The following is a 15,593-nucleotide window of genomic DNA, read 5'->3' on the forward strand; positions in this document are numbered from 1 at the left end:
AAACTGCTACTGGTCCTCATCAGCAACAACAACAACAACAACAACAACAACAATATTATCAACATCATTGTTGTTGTTGTTGTTGTTGTTGCTGTTGTTTCTTGGTTGTTCGGTTGTCCTAGGGGCACTTTTGGCCACGCTCGGCTGGGCTCTGTCGGCCCGGCTAACTGCCTGCCTTTCTGCCTGCCTGCCAGCCTGACTGACTGGCCAACTGTTGGCTCTGTGTAGGATTACAAACTATCTTTTTGTTAGTAATTAGCTGCACACGATAAACGTGACATTATTATTGTTGCCCAGTTGTTGTGCAAAAGTTTGCGGCCTCCGCTTCGGTTTGCAGCAGCAACAGTCACAGCCACCCCCTGCCTTTAAATACCCTGTATGTATTAAATATGATTTAAATAGGCAGTGCACACCCACACACAAATTTTATATGAACCCGATCAGGATCCGTGTTGCCATATACGTGCCTCGATGAAATACCGAGATTTTATAATATAGTTTAATACAATTTTGCTCCACTCTTATCGATAAGTATCGATTTTCGGCTGTTGAATAGTTTTGCAGTCTTAAGTTTGTGTTGCAAACTTGTGTTTATCAGCTGAAGATCATATTTCTTTTCCACTTCCCAACATTTTGTTGTTCTCCAAAAATCAGTTTTTTGTGCTTCAATAATCGATAAGCATCGATTGGTTGCTTGAGCCCCATAAGCCCGATAAGTATCGATCAGTTATCTACGCCCTTCAAATCGATAGCTATCGCTTACTTCTTTGCGCCCCTTAGACATGATATGATAAAGATCAGTTCTTTGATCCCTTAAAGTCTATAAGTGTCGATTATTATTTGTGTCTCTAGAATTCAAAAGACATCGATCACTTTTGTGTAGCGCTCAAAATCGATAAGTATCGATTTTCAAAGACATGAGAGTTATTTAAGAAAATACACTTGCGAGGCGTTTTAAGGCGCATTCAGAATCATTGTAGGGTATCTGCCAGTCGTATATCTTAGACTAGAGCACTCATACTTGTTTGTTGCTTGATTTGTTGCAAGGCACATTTGAATTTTGTGGCAGTTGTTGTGGCTGCTGCGGCTGCTGCTGCTCACCAAAGTTTTGACCGTTTTACAAATGAGACTTTTGTTAAATCAAAAATTCAAGTGGCAATGCCGCACTCGGTGGCGCCACACAGTCAGTCAGTCGGTCGGTCGATCGGTCGGTCTGTCAGTCCGCCAGTCTGTCTGTCCGACTAGCGAGTCCACGAAATTATCAATTTCTGCAACTGGCCACATCACAATCACAGCTCACATCCTTATGGCCACCTTCCCATCCGCATTCGCCTCTTTTGCCCCAGTCGCAGTGGCAGACTCAGACCCAGACCCAGTCGCAGCCCCGTCTCCGTCTCTGTCTTCTTCTGTTTCCCATTGGGGGTTTCATCATGTTTTGTAATTTATGCCCATTTATTGTGCGGTTTTCTACCGCATCTCGTCTTGTGGTTGACCAGTTGAACATGGATGCTAGATGCTGCCCCGGCTTCGGCTTTGGCTCTGGCTCTGGCTTGGACTTGGGCTTGGGCTCCGACTGTAGCTGGAGCAATCAACAAATTTGCATATGACTGGCCAACCAAATGCTAGCTGGGCATGGACCATGGCTAAGGTCAATTTGCGGCCAGCTGCTGGCTTTCAAAATGTATCTTAAACAAAAGTTCGAGTTAGTTATTGCCCAGAGAAGGCCTGTCCCGCGCCTGGGCATCGCCCAGCCATTGGCTCGTCCAGTGTGAAGAAGGTGGCGAATGTGTTGAGCACCAGAGACGTCCCCTAGTTTACGGTAGCTGAAATTTATTGCCATTTACAATACAAATCGGATTTTAGATAAATGCAATTCAACACTTTGTTTATGCCGCTTGGAAAATTTATTAACTGGGATTAACCCAATTTTTCTGAACAAATATTTTCTTATGATTTTTCTTTTTAAAGAAATCATTTGTTTTACCAGAAACGTTTACCATTAAAAATGCAATCGTATATTAAGGGGTTTTCTTAAATCAATAAGAAATTTTCAATTAAAAGTTGTCATCAATTGTTGTTAAATAATAAACATATTTGCATCTGTTGACTATGTTAAAGATATATTGAAAACATCAAAAAATGTGCCTAAAAAGAATATTCTATGCAATAAAAACTATTTTCGAGTACGTCTAACATGTGCATGGTACTTAAATAAAATGCTTAGATTTTTGCATAATCAATTTTTATACCCTGAACCCATTAACAATGGGTATAAGGGTATATTGTATTTGTGCAAAATCCAAATGTATGTAACAGGCAGCAGAAGAAGATTTTACCTGTAGGTGCTCCTAGTGCCCGCGCAGATCGAGTTTGTTTCCGATAATCGATAACTTAATCCATTCGACGCAGTCGATAAAAATCTATATCGATATCCTGTTTTTTGGGCAATTTTGGCAAGGGGTACATCACGATTTTTTTTTCATAATCGAAAAGCTCCGCGCGGATATATGACGTTCCAAAACGACATAGCTCCGCGCCGAGATATGACGTTCCAAAACGACATAATAACTCGGGTAATAGCTCCGCGCGGAGATATGACGTTCCAAAACGACATAATATCTCGGGTAATAGTTCCTCGTGGAGATATGACGTTCAAAAACGACATAGCTCCGCGCGGAGATATGACGTACCAAAACGACATAATATCTCGGGTAATAGCTTCGCGCGGAGATATGACGTTCCAAAAAGACATAATATTTCGGGTAATAGCTCCGCGTGGAGATATGACGTTCCAAAACGACATAACTCCCGCGGAGATATGACGTTCCAAAACGACATAATATCTCGGGTAATAGCTCCGCGTGGAGATATGACGTTCCAAAACGACATAGCTCCGCGCGGAGATATGACGTTCCAAAACGACATAATATCTCGGGTAATAGCTTCGCGCGGAGATATGACGTTCCAAAAAGACATAATATCTCGGGTAATAGCTCCGCGTGGAGATATGACGTTCAAAAACGACATAACTCCCGCGGAGATATGACGATCCAAAACGACATAATATCTCGGGTAATAGCTTCGCGCGGAGATATGACGTTCCAAAACGACATAATATCTCGGGTAATAGCTCCTCGTGGAGATATGACGTTCAAAAACGACATAGCTCCGCGTGGAGATACGACGTTCCTAAACGACATAATATCTCGGGTAATAGCTCCGCAAGGAGATATGACGTTCAAAAACGACATAATATCTCGGGTAATAGCTTCGCGCGGAGATATGACGTTCCAAAAAGACATAATATCTCGGGTAATAGCTCCGCGTGGAGATATGACGTTCCAAAACGACATAGCTCCGCGTGGAGATACGACGTTCCTAAACGACATAATATCTCGGGTAATAGCTCCGCAAGGAGATATGACGTTCAAAAACGACATAATATCTCGGGTAATAGCTCCGCGCGGAGATATGATGTTCCAAAACGACATAATATCTCGGGTAATAGCTCCTCGTGGAGATATGACGTTCAAAAACGACATAGCTCCGCGTGGAGATACGACGTTCCTAAACGACATAATATCTCGGGTAATAGCTCCGCAAGGAGATATGACGTTCAAAAACGACATAATATCTCGGGTAATAGCTCCGCGCGGAGATATGACGTTCAAAAACGACATAGCTCCGCGCGGAGATATGACGTTCCAAAACGACATAACTCCCGCGGAGATATGACGTTCCAAACCGACATAATATCTCGGGTAATAGCTCCTCGTGGAGATATGACGTTCAAAAACGACATAGCTCCGCGCGGAGATATGACGATCCAAAACGACATAATATCTCGGGTAATAGCTCCGCGTGGAGATATGACGTTCCAAAACGACATAATATCTCGGGTAATATATCCGCGCGGAGATATGACGTTCCAAAACGACATAATATCTCGGGTAATAGCTCCGCGGGGAGATATGACGTTCCAAAACGACATAATATCTCGGGTAATAGCTCCGCGTGGTGATATGACGTTCCAAAACGACATAGCTCCCGCGGAGATATGACGTTCCAAAACGACATAGCTCCGCTCGGAGATATGACGTTCCAAAACGACATAATATCTCGGGTAATAGCTCCGCGTGGAGATATGACGTTCAAAAACGACATAACTCCCGCGGAGATATGACGTTCCAAAACGACATAGCTCCGCGCGGAGATATGCCGTCCCAAAACGACATAGCTCCGCGCGGAGATATGACGTTCCAAAACGACATAATATCTCGGGTAATAGCTTCGCGCGGAGATATGACGTTCCAAAAAGACATAATATCTCGGGTAATAGCTCCTCGTGGAGATATGACGTTCAAAAACGACATAGCTCCGCGTGGAGATACGACGTTCCAAAACGACATAATATCTCGGGTAATAGCTCCGCGCGGAGATATAACGTTCCAAAACGACATAGCTCCGCGCGGAGATATGACGTTCCAAAACGACATAGCTCCGCTCGGAGATATGACGTTCCAAAACGACATAATATCTCGGGTAATAGCTCCGCGTGGAGATATGACGTTCAAAAACGACATAACTCCCGCGGAGATATGACGTTCCGAAACGACATAGCTCCGCGCGAAGATATGACGTTCCAAAACGACATAATATCTCGGGTAATAGCTTCGCGCGGAGATATGACGTTCCAAAAAGACATAATATCTCGGGTAATAGCTCCTCGCGGAGATATGACGTTCCAAAACGGCATAGCTCCGCTCGGAGATATGACGTTCCAAAACGACATAATATCTCGGGTAATAGCTTCGCGCGGACATATGACGTTCCAAAAAGACATAATATCTCGGGTAATAGCTCCTCGTGGAGATATGACGTTCAAAAACGACATAGCTCCGCGTGGAGATACGACGTTCCAAAACGACATAATATCTCGGGTAATAGCTCCGCGTGGAGATATGACGTTCAAAAACGACATAACTCCCGCGGAGATATGACGATCCAAAACGACATAATATCTCGGGTAATAGCTTCGCGCGGAGATATGACGTTCCAAAACGACTTAATATCTCGGGTATTAGCTCCGCGTGGAGATATGACGTTCCAAAACGACATAGTTCCGCGCGGAGATATGACGTTCCAAAACGACATAATATCTCGGGTAATATATCCGCGCGGAGATATGACGTTCCAAAACGACATAGCTCCGCTCGGAGATATGACGTTCCAAAACGACATAATATCTCGGGTAATAGCTCCGCGCGGAGATATGACGTCCCAAAACGACATAGCTCCGCGCGGAGATATGACGTTCCAAAACGACGTAATATCTTGGGTAATATTTCCGCGCGGAGATATGACGTTCCAAAACGACATAATATCTCGGGTAATAGCTTCGCGCGGAGATATGACGTTCCAAAACGACATAATATCTCGGGTAATAGCTCCGCGTGGAGATATGATGTTCCAAAACGACATAGCTCCGCTCGGAGATATGACGTTCCAAAACGACATAATATCTCGGGTAATAGCTCCGCGCGGAGACATGACGTTCCAAAACGACATAGCTCCGCGCGGAGATATGACGTTCCAAAACGACATAATATCTGGGGTAATGGCTCCGCGCGGAGATATGACGTTCCAAAACGACATAGCTCCGCGCGGAGATATGACGTTCCAAAGCGACATAACCCCCCGCGGAGATATGACGTTCCAAAACGACATAACTCCGCGCGGAGATATGACGTTCCAAATCAGCACGTTTTTTTGCGAAAATCGAAACTTTTTCGATGATTTTTTTTTAATATCTCGGGTAAATAATGTCTGATTTTAAAATGTTATACCTTTTTGAATGCGTACGGATCCCTACCATCAATTGGCATTCAAACAAATGAATCATCGATGGGTTGAAAAATGTTGTTGACAAAAAACCGATTCGTTCGTAAATTCTATCTTTTTGATGATTTTTTGGAATATTTATACCCTGAACGCATTAAAGATGGGTATAAGGGTATATTGTATTTGTGCAAAATCCAAATGTATGTAACAGGGAGAAGGAAGCATCTCCGACCCCATAAAGTACATATATTCTTGATCAGCATCAATAGCCGAGTCGATCTAGCCATGTCCGTCTGTCTGTCCGTCCGTATGTATGAACGCAAGGATCTCAGAACCTATAAGAGTTAGAGACTTGAAAGATGTAGATGTAGGTGCTCCTAGTTCCCGCGCAGATCGAGTTTGTTTCCGATATTCGATAACTTACTCCGTTTCCACGCAATCGATAAAAATCGATATCGATATCCTGTTTTTTTGTTCAATTTTGGTAAATAATAAGAGCTAGAGTCACCGAACTTGACATATAGCTTCTAAAATAGAATATATATATGCATTTGATGTTGGAAGAAGAGGGTTCAGGGTATTCCCTAGTCGGGAGCTCCCGAATAGAACCTCGCACTTGTTAATTATTTGAAACCCAACAAATCAAAGCTAGAAAACACAAAATAAGTAACATAGTTCTACTAGTAAAAACCGATATTGCTTAACATATTTTGATAAAAAAAAAAACAACATTTTCTAAAATACCAGTTTAAAATGCATTGAAGAGCCTATGATTGGGTGAAAGCAACTGTTGACTATACAACTAAACCTGGCCTTAGACTAAAACGTAATTATACTAAATAGCTATGCCTTGCATGAACTGTTCCGGGTTCTCTGTGATGTTTGGAACATGCATTACAGGGTATTTTGCTAGGAGTCTTCTCTCCTCGTCTAAAGTTGTCTATTCTAAACTATTTGCCAAGTAGTAAGTCTTAGTCTTTACTCTTAGTTTATGTCCGTTTTTCTACTTGGCGAATCGTGGCGTACGGTAGGTGGGATCCAGCACCTTGCATTGGGAAAAAAGCTTAATTGGTTGTAATTCTCAACTAGTAATTGCCATAGCAAATTGTGATTAAATATGGTGAAATACTAAATAAAAATAAATACTAAATAGATATTGTCTCGAATTGTAAACACGAGAAGGCGCTTGAAATGAAGTCCAACTCGAGAGGCATTAATGCCCATATTGATTTATTTTTTTTAGAGGGTATCGAATGTTTACATAAAATTAACAAAAGCTCGAGTGGAATAAGCAAATGCCGCATACAAATAAGATTAGTTTTAACGGGATAATCATTTCAAATCTCTGTCTTGGCCTACACCCTCCCCCACTCTGCCCACCCCCGCAACCACGCTGCCAGTAGAGCTCGCACTGTAGCCAAACAAAAGTAATGCGCCTCATTAGAGGTTAAGCTGTGGGCGGGGTCCAAGTCGTGTGTCTGACCGAGCCGAGCCGCTGGCTCGCCTTGGGCATTTGCTACCAACTCGCCCTCTTCCAGTGCCCATTCCCAGATTCATCCGCCTCCACTCCATGTGCGTCCGGCACTGCCAATACGAAAAGCCGTAGCCCAATTCGGTGCTTAGTTCCTACCGTTTGGCCATTTGTTTGTTTGCTTAATTTTCCACGTTGATTTTCTAGCCGCAAAACAAATGAAACGTTCGCTGCATATTAAGCATCTAATTTAATTTGCGAGAGACCAGCAGAAAAAAAAAAACAATTGAAACCGATAAGAATGCGCGCGTTGCTGTTGCCCGACTAGCGGATACCCTACAGGCAGCTACAGACTGCAATTCTAATAAAATGTTCTCTAAACTGCAGGCAAAGTGCTTGATCTGGTAATACCCTATATCTCTGCTGGGTGTGTTCTCGCTGATGGCAGATACCCTGTACCCAAATCTAAGTTGCACGATTATATATTAACAAGATCTACAAACACTTGGAAGCATTCAACTGCTGCTTCTTCTTGTGGAGAAACATTTTGTTCTACCATAACTTTTTTTGAATCATGAAGAAGAAATCAAAATTGATTTCAAAAAGATTCCAAATTTCGTGCTTAACACAAGTTCTCCAAATACAATTTTCGCATTCAGACTTAGACATGTCAGCCTGCAATATATATAGACATAGATATATATTCCCATACTAAATTAGTCACATCTATCAGTTCCAGTTTCCGGGATCAAATAGATGCGAATATATGCTTTATGCCTTTCGCTGTCTGTAACATGGATTCGTATGGTGCTATACCTTTGTAAACAGGGTATTAAAAGTAGGGAAAAAAGAGCTTAAAACCGTTAGCTATCAACCCCTGAGAGCAACCGCAAGGGGTGTACGCGGTTGAGTTCGTTTCGCTTCGCTTCGGGTTTGGTTTCGGTTACGTTTCAGCTTTGGGCAACGGATTTCTGGGTTTTGTTGGGCTTACGGGTTTGGGGTTTTGGTTAAATGCTTCATAATGAAAAGCTGTGATAACTTGTCTTGTGGCTTTGATTTGGCCGTATGCTTTTTCAAGTGGTTGATTGTCTGTCAATATGCTGCCAGGGTGGGGGTTGTGACAAGTCCTATGGACTGGTAATATCTTGGCTACATGGCGAGGGGCTGGGGTTTGTGATTAGGTCTGGGTGTAGCGGCTTACAATTGCCAAATTACGCACGTTCGTTGCGGCTGTGCTAAGCCTTTGATTGCCAAACGGTGACCGACTCAAACCACAAGCCCAAAGACAACCCCAGCTTCAGCTCCGAACCCAACCCTGGCCTTAAACACAAGGTGTTTTCGCTTTGATTGCCAAACATGGCAGGCGCCGACTTTAAGCTCAATGCTGAAACCTTAAGAGAAACCCTAAAGCAAGTCCTAACCCTGATCGTAAGTCATAGCTACCCTGCATGCAGCTGACAGTAGAGGGCATGCCCGACACCAGGGCAGGGTATAGAGAAGAAGACAGCTAAGACTTATTGCAGCGATAGGAGTGTGTGTTCGTAGCGAGTCAGGGTATCCTGTACATGGTATACTCTAGCCAGAGCACTGCCACTTGTTAGCCATATTCCAGCTAAATTCACTCAAAGCAAATTGCATTTCAATTCGCGTGATGTTGCGCCCCCTGCCCGAAAAAAGCCACCCACCCTAGATCAAAGCCCACAACCCTCAACTTGGTCGTAATGCGGTGACAAAGTCAAAGCTACTCCCAAAACTGTGTGTGTTTTTATTGAAATTTGTTTTTATTTTTTTCGGTTGCGGCTGAAGGATTTGCATGCGACGAGTTTTGTCGCTGTTGCCGTGATTTATGCGCGAGGTGGTTGCCGCGGTGGGCGGTTGGGCGGTTGGTCGGTTGGGTGTTCGGCTGCTTTGTTGGCTCAATGAATAGTAAAAACAAAAAAAAAACCCGCGTTGTTGGCAGCCAAAAAGGCAACAGCCAGTCGCAGGCGTCAACAGGATGCGTCGCAGCTTCTGCGCCTGCTGCCAGCGACAGGGGATGAAGCTGTTGACAGTTCCAGCAGCAGCAGCAGCAGGGACAGGGGCAGGAACAGGGGCAGCGGCAGCGTAAGCTTTGCCGGAGCCGGCTGTCATTGGCAGCGACGGCTGTCACTCCGCCGGCCGCAGTCGACGCACAAATTTGCTGCTCGACACAATTGAAACAAGATAAACAAAAACAAAAAAAACATTTTTATTTCGTTTTTATGGCTTTTGGAAATTAAATTGTTGTCCTTTTGCCGCGCATGCAAAATTAACTAAATGCGCGAAGGAAGCGCTCGACTGCTGCAGATTTGCATAGTCATTGCCGCAGCGAGAAGGTGTGACCTATCGCCCCTCTGTGTGTGTGTGTGTGTGTGTGCGCGTGTGTGTGTGCGACTGTTGTCACTTTCTTGTTGTTGTTGTTGTTGCTGCTGAAAAGCCACCCGCTGTGGAGTCGGCCGGAGGCATTTTGTTTAACATTTGATTGTGGTTAAGATTACACGCAGCAGGCAACAAGCTATAAACAAACAATGGGTGTGGGTGTGTGCAGGGGGTGGCAGGCTGGCGGGCTAAGAAAAGTGGAGAAAAGCGGGGTAGGGGGCTGATCACAGCCAGCAGCAGCTGTCGACAGTGTCAAGAGTCGCTTAATTGTGATATGAACAAAGGGATTTTTATATCAAAAATGTTAAGCTCATCATTAAAGCACTTGAGATATTTAACAGGTCCTGAAACGAAACCAAAATCTCGCTAATAACCCGTTAACATTTCTCTGTATGCAAGCCAACATTTGATTAGCTTGACTAAAATAAAATATATGTATTACATTTTTATCTTAAATATGTTAATATTTCTGTGCCAAAAAGTAATTTGATCATAATTCACCTTATCAATTAACTAAGTAAAATACTTCAGTTAATTCAGGCTATTTCACGACTTTCTCTAGGTTCTAGGCCATCTCTAGGGTATACAACGTTTTTTTTGTCTTAGAAAGCGTGTATTTTCCAAAACAACATTTGTCAATCGGATTATAATTTGTTGGTTAGTTTTCGAAGCTGATAAAAAATTGCATTTACAATTTTAGAATGCGAATCGATAGTCTTGATTCTTGGCTTGGCTAAGTCTTTATCTATATCTATATAAGTAGATATATATCTTTAAACTAACTAAATCCTTATCACTCTTTGAACACCTTTATTGAATCTTCAAAAACCTCTTTTGAAGCCCTTTTGACTCAGTTTTGAAACCCTGTTTGGAAAGCAGCTTTGCCTTTGTCAATTGCGTTCAATTAACATTTGTGGTTTGCTTAAATAAAGTTAAAAAGTCTTAAATTAAGTACAATTGTAATTTAATAAGAATCGCTTTGCGTGGCTTTCCTTTTAAGCCGACCGGGGGCGAGCTCTATAAAATATTCAATTTAATGCCAAAGCAGAAATCTTAAAGTAAAATCTAACGTTCAAATTTGGAGCCGAAGCCGAAGTCGAAACCAATTTGCAATTTGATCTTATCGAGAACTTCTATTGCGACCGTGGGTCACTGCTGGTGTATGCGAGAGGGGCCGGGAGGATGGTGTGTGTGAGAGGGTTGGGTGTCTGGGATATGGGGCCAGTTGCGAGGGTGTTTGGGGCACGGCGTGTGTCCGGCTTAAGTCCCGCATAAAAAACTTAACTGGCAGCAATCAATCGATTAAAAAGTTGCACAATTTTTAACTGAGATTTGCTGGGAAACCCCCATCCGCCCCAGAACAGTGCAGTCCAGCCCAGCCCACCGAGTCCTGCCATGCACGACCGCAGTGCGGCCCATCGAAGGGCGCAAAGACGCCCCAGGGACCCGCAGCTGAATGAACTCTCCTCTCACTCTCTCTCCGCCTTTCTCTCTCACTCTTCCATTCTCCGTCTGCGTAATGCGTCGCTTATCTCGATATTATTTCGCCATAAAAAAAGAGGCAGCAGCAGGACACACACACACACACAGACACACACACACACACAGACACACACACACACACACAGACACACACACACACACACAGACACACACACCCACATCGAATACATGTCATTTGTTATGTGACATGACTGGGCTTGGTTAAAGAAAGCGGTGCGTGGGAGCGGGGGCGGGGGCGGGGTCGTCTTGGACCTGGTCAACCCTCCGCCGGAGCCCACATTTTCGGGCGGCATGCAAAATGCTGTAAAGTAGCCAAATTGTGGCCAGGACTTACACACAAGGAGCGGCTGAGAAAAAACTCAAATAAAAAAGATGTAACAATGCTCAGGAAGGGCGTGCACGACTAGCAGATACCCGTTGCCGTTATAAGCATTCTTTCTGTTCTACGCAGCAGCTGTGCTTCTTCCCTTAGGGACAAAACGTTCTTAAATATCTTCGGTACTTGTAGTCCGATTCTTATGCTGTTTTCAGGGTCTAAAGAAGGCATCCAAGGTGAGAGTGCACGCGAACGCGTAAGGCCTTAGCTTTATAGCTTGGCTTTTTTTCATTTGAGGGGCGAATGGAGTAGGGAATCGAAAATGTGAAACATTTTTAATCCGTGTGTACCCATATACCAAATTTGGTCTATATAGGGATTATAATCTTCTAGAAATGTTAAATGTTAAGCCCAGTCTCAAGAAAGATATTCCTATTCCATATCAAGATCGAACCGTTCACACAGACGAACAGACCGATCGGGAATATACATATATATAACTCTACGGACTAGTAACTATTTGCTGCTGCCAGTTACATACTTGTGCACAAAACCGAAATACCCCTCTTCATGCATTTCCAAGGGAAGCTAAAGCAAAAAAAGGCAGCAGGAAGAAGCAGCCCAAGAAACTTTTCACATGTCACAACGGGCAACAAGGAGGCGGGCGGGAAGCTGGATCAGAAGATGATGTCGCAGGAATGGAATGGACCGTAACGAATGCTGCGGGTTCCGTTGATTTCGGGTTGCGTTAGCCCCCCGCCTCCACCCACGCCCACGTTGGCCAGGACACACCGGACACACTGAGCCGGCAGCAGCTAGATCGGGAGCACTCGCCTGCTGTCCACGCGCGTTTCAAATCCCTTTAGTTACACTGTTTCAAAATTAAATATTTACATTTTGTATGCGGTGGCGGCGGATGCGGACGGTCAGGGGGAGGTTGGGAGAGCGATGTACTGGATGCATATGGATTGCCGCACGAGGTGCTTAGGGTGGCAACCATTTGGTGGTGACTATCTGACGCTGACTTCGCGACAGCGACGCAGTCACTTGCTTGGTCAGTCCAGGCGGCGCAGAGGCGGCGTCCTCTATTTTATTTTACTCCTAAGGGGGGGAGCGGAACTCTTGCACCACAGTTTCTGTTGGACTATATAAACCTGTTCCGATAGGAGACATTAGCTTTTACCTGTGATTCGATCTGATTTTGCGGATATATTAGAAGCAAAGTGAAGCGAGACTTTGTTTAATTTGCTGCATGTGCATTAGCTGAAATTCTTTGTCCGTTTGGATGGTTTTGAAGCACAGCTTCGATCAGTAGAATATTAATTTTATTCATTTATTCAGCTAAACTAAGACATACTTATTTAAACTATATATACAACTAAGTTCTTCATGAACTGACTTTGTTTTCACATTTTAAATTCTGTTCGCTGTATTCTAAACATATTTAAAATGTATTGCCCCCCTTTGGCTACGCCTCTGCCCAGCTGGGGCAGCCTTGTGGAGAATCTCATCTCAACACATTTCTTCATATGACATTTTCCGCTCGTATTTGGCTCTGTTCTGTGCACAATTTCCACTTCCATATCCAGTTGCACGCTGCGGTTGCCAGTTTCTCTCCCTGCCCCATTATTTTATATCTATCTATCTATCTAACCATGTATCTATATATATGTATATATATATGTCTATCTATCTATCTCTCGTTGTGTGTGTGCGTGTTTCTCATTTGATTTGGTTGTGCCGCGTTTATTTAGTAATTTGTTTGTCTCTCGACTTAGTCACGGTTTATGGTTGACATTTATTTTATGAGCGTGAAAAATATATCACTGCAACCCCCTCCCCCCTCCCCTCCCCCCCATCCGCCAGCTATTTGGCCATCGTTGGGTGGTGCAGGTGGCGCACGCAGACACCACTTAAGCCACTTTTGATTGCATTTTATTGATGCCCCAGCCCCGGCAATTATTGCTGGTGTGCAACAATTTTGGATGGATTTATGAAATATATTTTGATTAAATCAGCGCAGCAGGCGTGACTTATAGACGGCATCCCGTAAAAGTGATTCAAAGAGGGAATGCTCGATATCTGCAGCGTGTATGTAACTGGCATAAGGACATCTTGCCGCACTCATAGGGTATGCAATATATGTATTTATGTCCGAGAACCTTTCAAGAACCTTCCGGTTCTATAATCAGCAGACTATCAACTTTATACCACAAGGCCTTGTGCTCAATCCAAAGCTTTAACCACTTGCGAATTGTAAGCAACGAAAAGGCGACAAATCTTTATTTATTTATTTATATTATATTTTCACAAAACATGTGAATTTTTTTTCTCGATTTCTCTTTAAAATCGATATATATCGATTAAAATTTGAAATATTCAGTCAATACATATGATATGCATCTCTTCATTCGTAATCTCCTGAATATCTGGTTAATTTTGAAATATATATATATTCTCGTATCGATTCAAATCGATAAATATCGATTTAGAGATTTCATTTCTTGAGCATAACTTACAGCTTATAAGCGCTACATACACCAAATTAGGTTTTTAGCTTCTCGAATAATACACACGGATTGAAAGTATTTCGGTTTTAGAACACCTCATGAATAACCCGTACTATTCAAAATATAACCCATTCTTTAAGGCAGAGCCTTGCGTGTTTCTTTCAAATATTTGTATTAATTGTTAGATATAGGTTTCAGACTAGAGGTAGATTGTTTTCGGGTACTTTCGTGCTCAAACATGCCTTCGTTTTTCACATCTCTGGTAGGCAGACATAGCTGGGCTTCTTGGGGGTATCTGCTAGTCGGGCACACCCGATTGATGCACTCATAGTTGGCTTCATTCTTGCCTGCTTTCTGGCTGGTTTTCCTTCTCTTTTGTTTGTTGTTGTTGTTATGCTTTCTAAGCGCATCAATTATGTTATCAAGAGTCGGTTGTTTGGGCCTTTGGCCGCACGCATAGAGAGTTATTGGCCTATAAACTAATCGCATAATTGCACACAAGTAATTATCCTGGCCAATGCGCAGGGCTCTGGCTTATCCTGCCGCTCATCCTGCGCATCCTTTTGTACACCTTTCGCCTAGGAAACTATGCCTGAAACATTTCCTACTGATTTTTCCACATTGCTGGCGAACTATGCGGCTTATGCGCTCCGCTGCAGCAGCAAAGTGCCAGGCTGTAGGCGGGCGAGGCGGGGCAGGCGGGGCAGGCTGGGCAGGCAAACAGTTGGCTTTGTTTTGCTCAACATTAAAATCAAGCTGTTGATGGCAATCACACACTTGAGGTAGCTGAAGTGATGGATGGCTGGCAAAACCGAAAACGAAACCAAACCCAACCGAGAGACAGAGCGAGCGAGCCAGCGAGCGAGCGAGAGAGAGAGAGAGAGAGAGAGATAGTGAGAGAGCGAGGCGAATGCATTGGTCTGCAACGGAGGCCAGTGGCAGGATTCTGTCTAGGATGTATGCATCAGTGGCAACGCCATCATATAGCCGACTGTTTCCGGCTGCAACGAGACCGAAGACCTAAGACCGCTTGCCCCTTTCCCTTTCTCTATCCCTATCCCTTCCTCTCTCTCTCTCGCGCTGTCTCTCTTTGGTTCTCTCTCTCTCTCTCTCTGTGCTGTTTTTGTTTTCATTTCTTTTTTTTTTTGGGTTGACATCCTGAAGTGCCTCCAGCCCGGGCCAGAAGCTGTAGCCTGGCTTTTGTTGTGTCGCATTCATGAGTAGTTTGCTCCGGCCTGTTCCTTGATTTGTTTGTTAAGCGTGCACTAATTGAGCTGAAGAGCTCGGCGCACAGATGCTCCCGATAAGGATAACGAAGTATGCCCACAGTAACAGCAACAGGCCAGGACATGGCTGCAGCCAAGTGCCGAACAAAAGCAATGCGCCCTTGAGGCAACAATTGCTGCTGCTGCCGCACATCATGCCCCACGCACAATGCATTCAAATGGTAGAGATCAATCGATTTCCGAACGATCTGTTAATTCTCTGAACTTAGCCCAGCGAGCAGATATCCTGTATCCAGCGATGAGCTGCTGTATCACACATTCGAGCAGTT

Source organism: Drosophila virilis, chromosome X (genome assembly GCF_030788295.1).
Source record: "Drosophila virilis strain 15010-1051.87 chromosome X, Dvir_AGI_RSII-ME, whole genome shotgun sequence".
NCBI lineage: Eukaryota > Metazoa > Arthropoda > Insecta > Diptera > Drosophilidae > Drosophila > Drosophila virilis.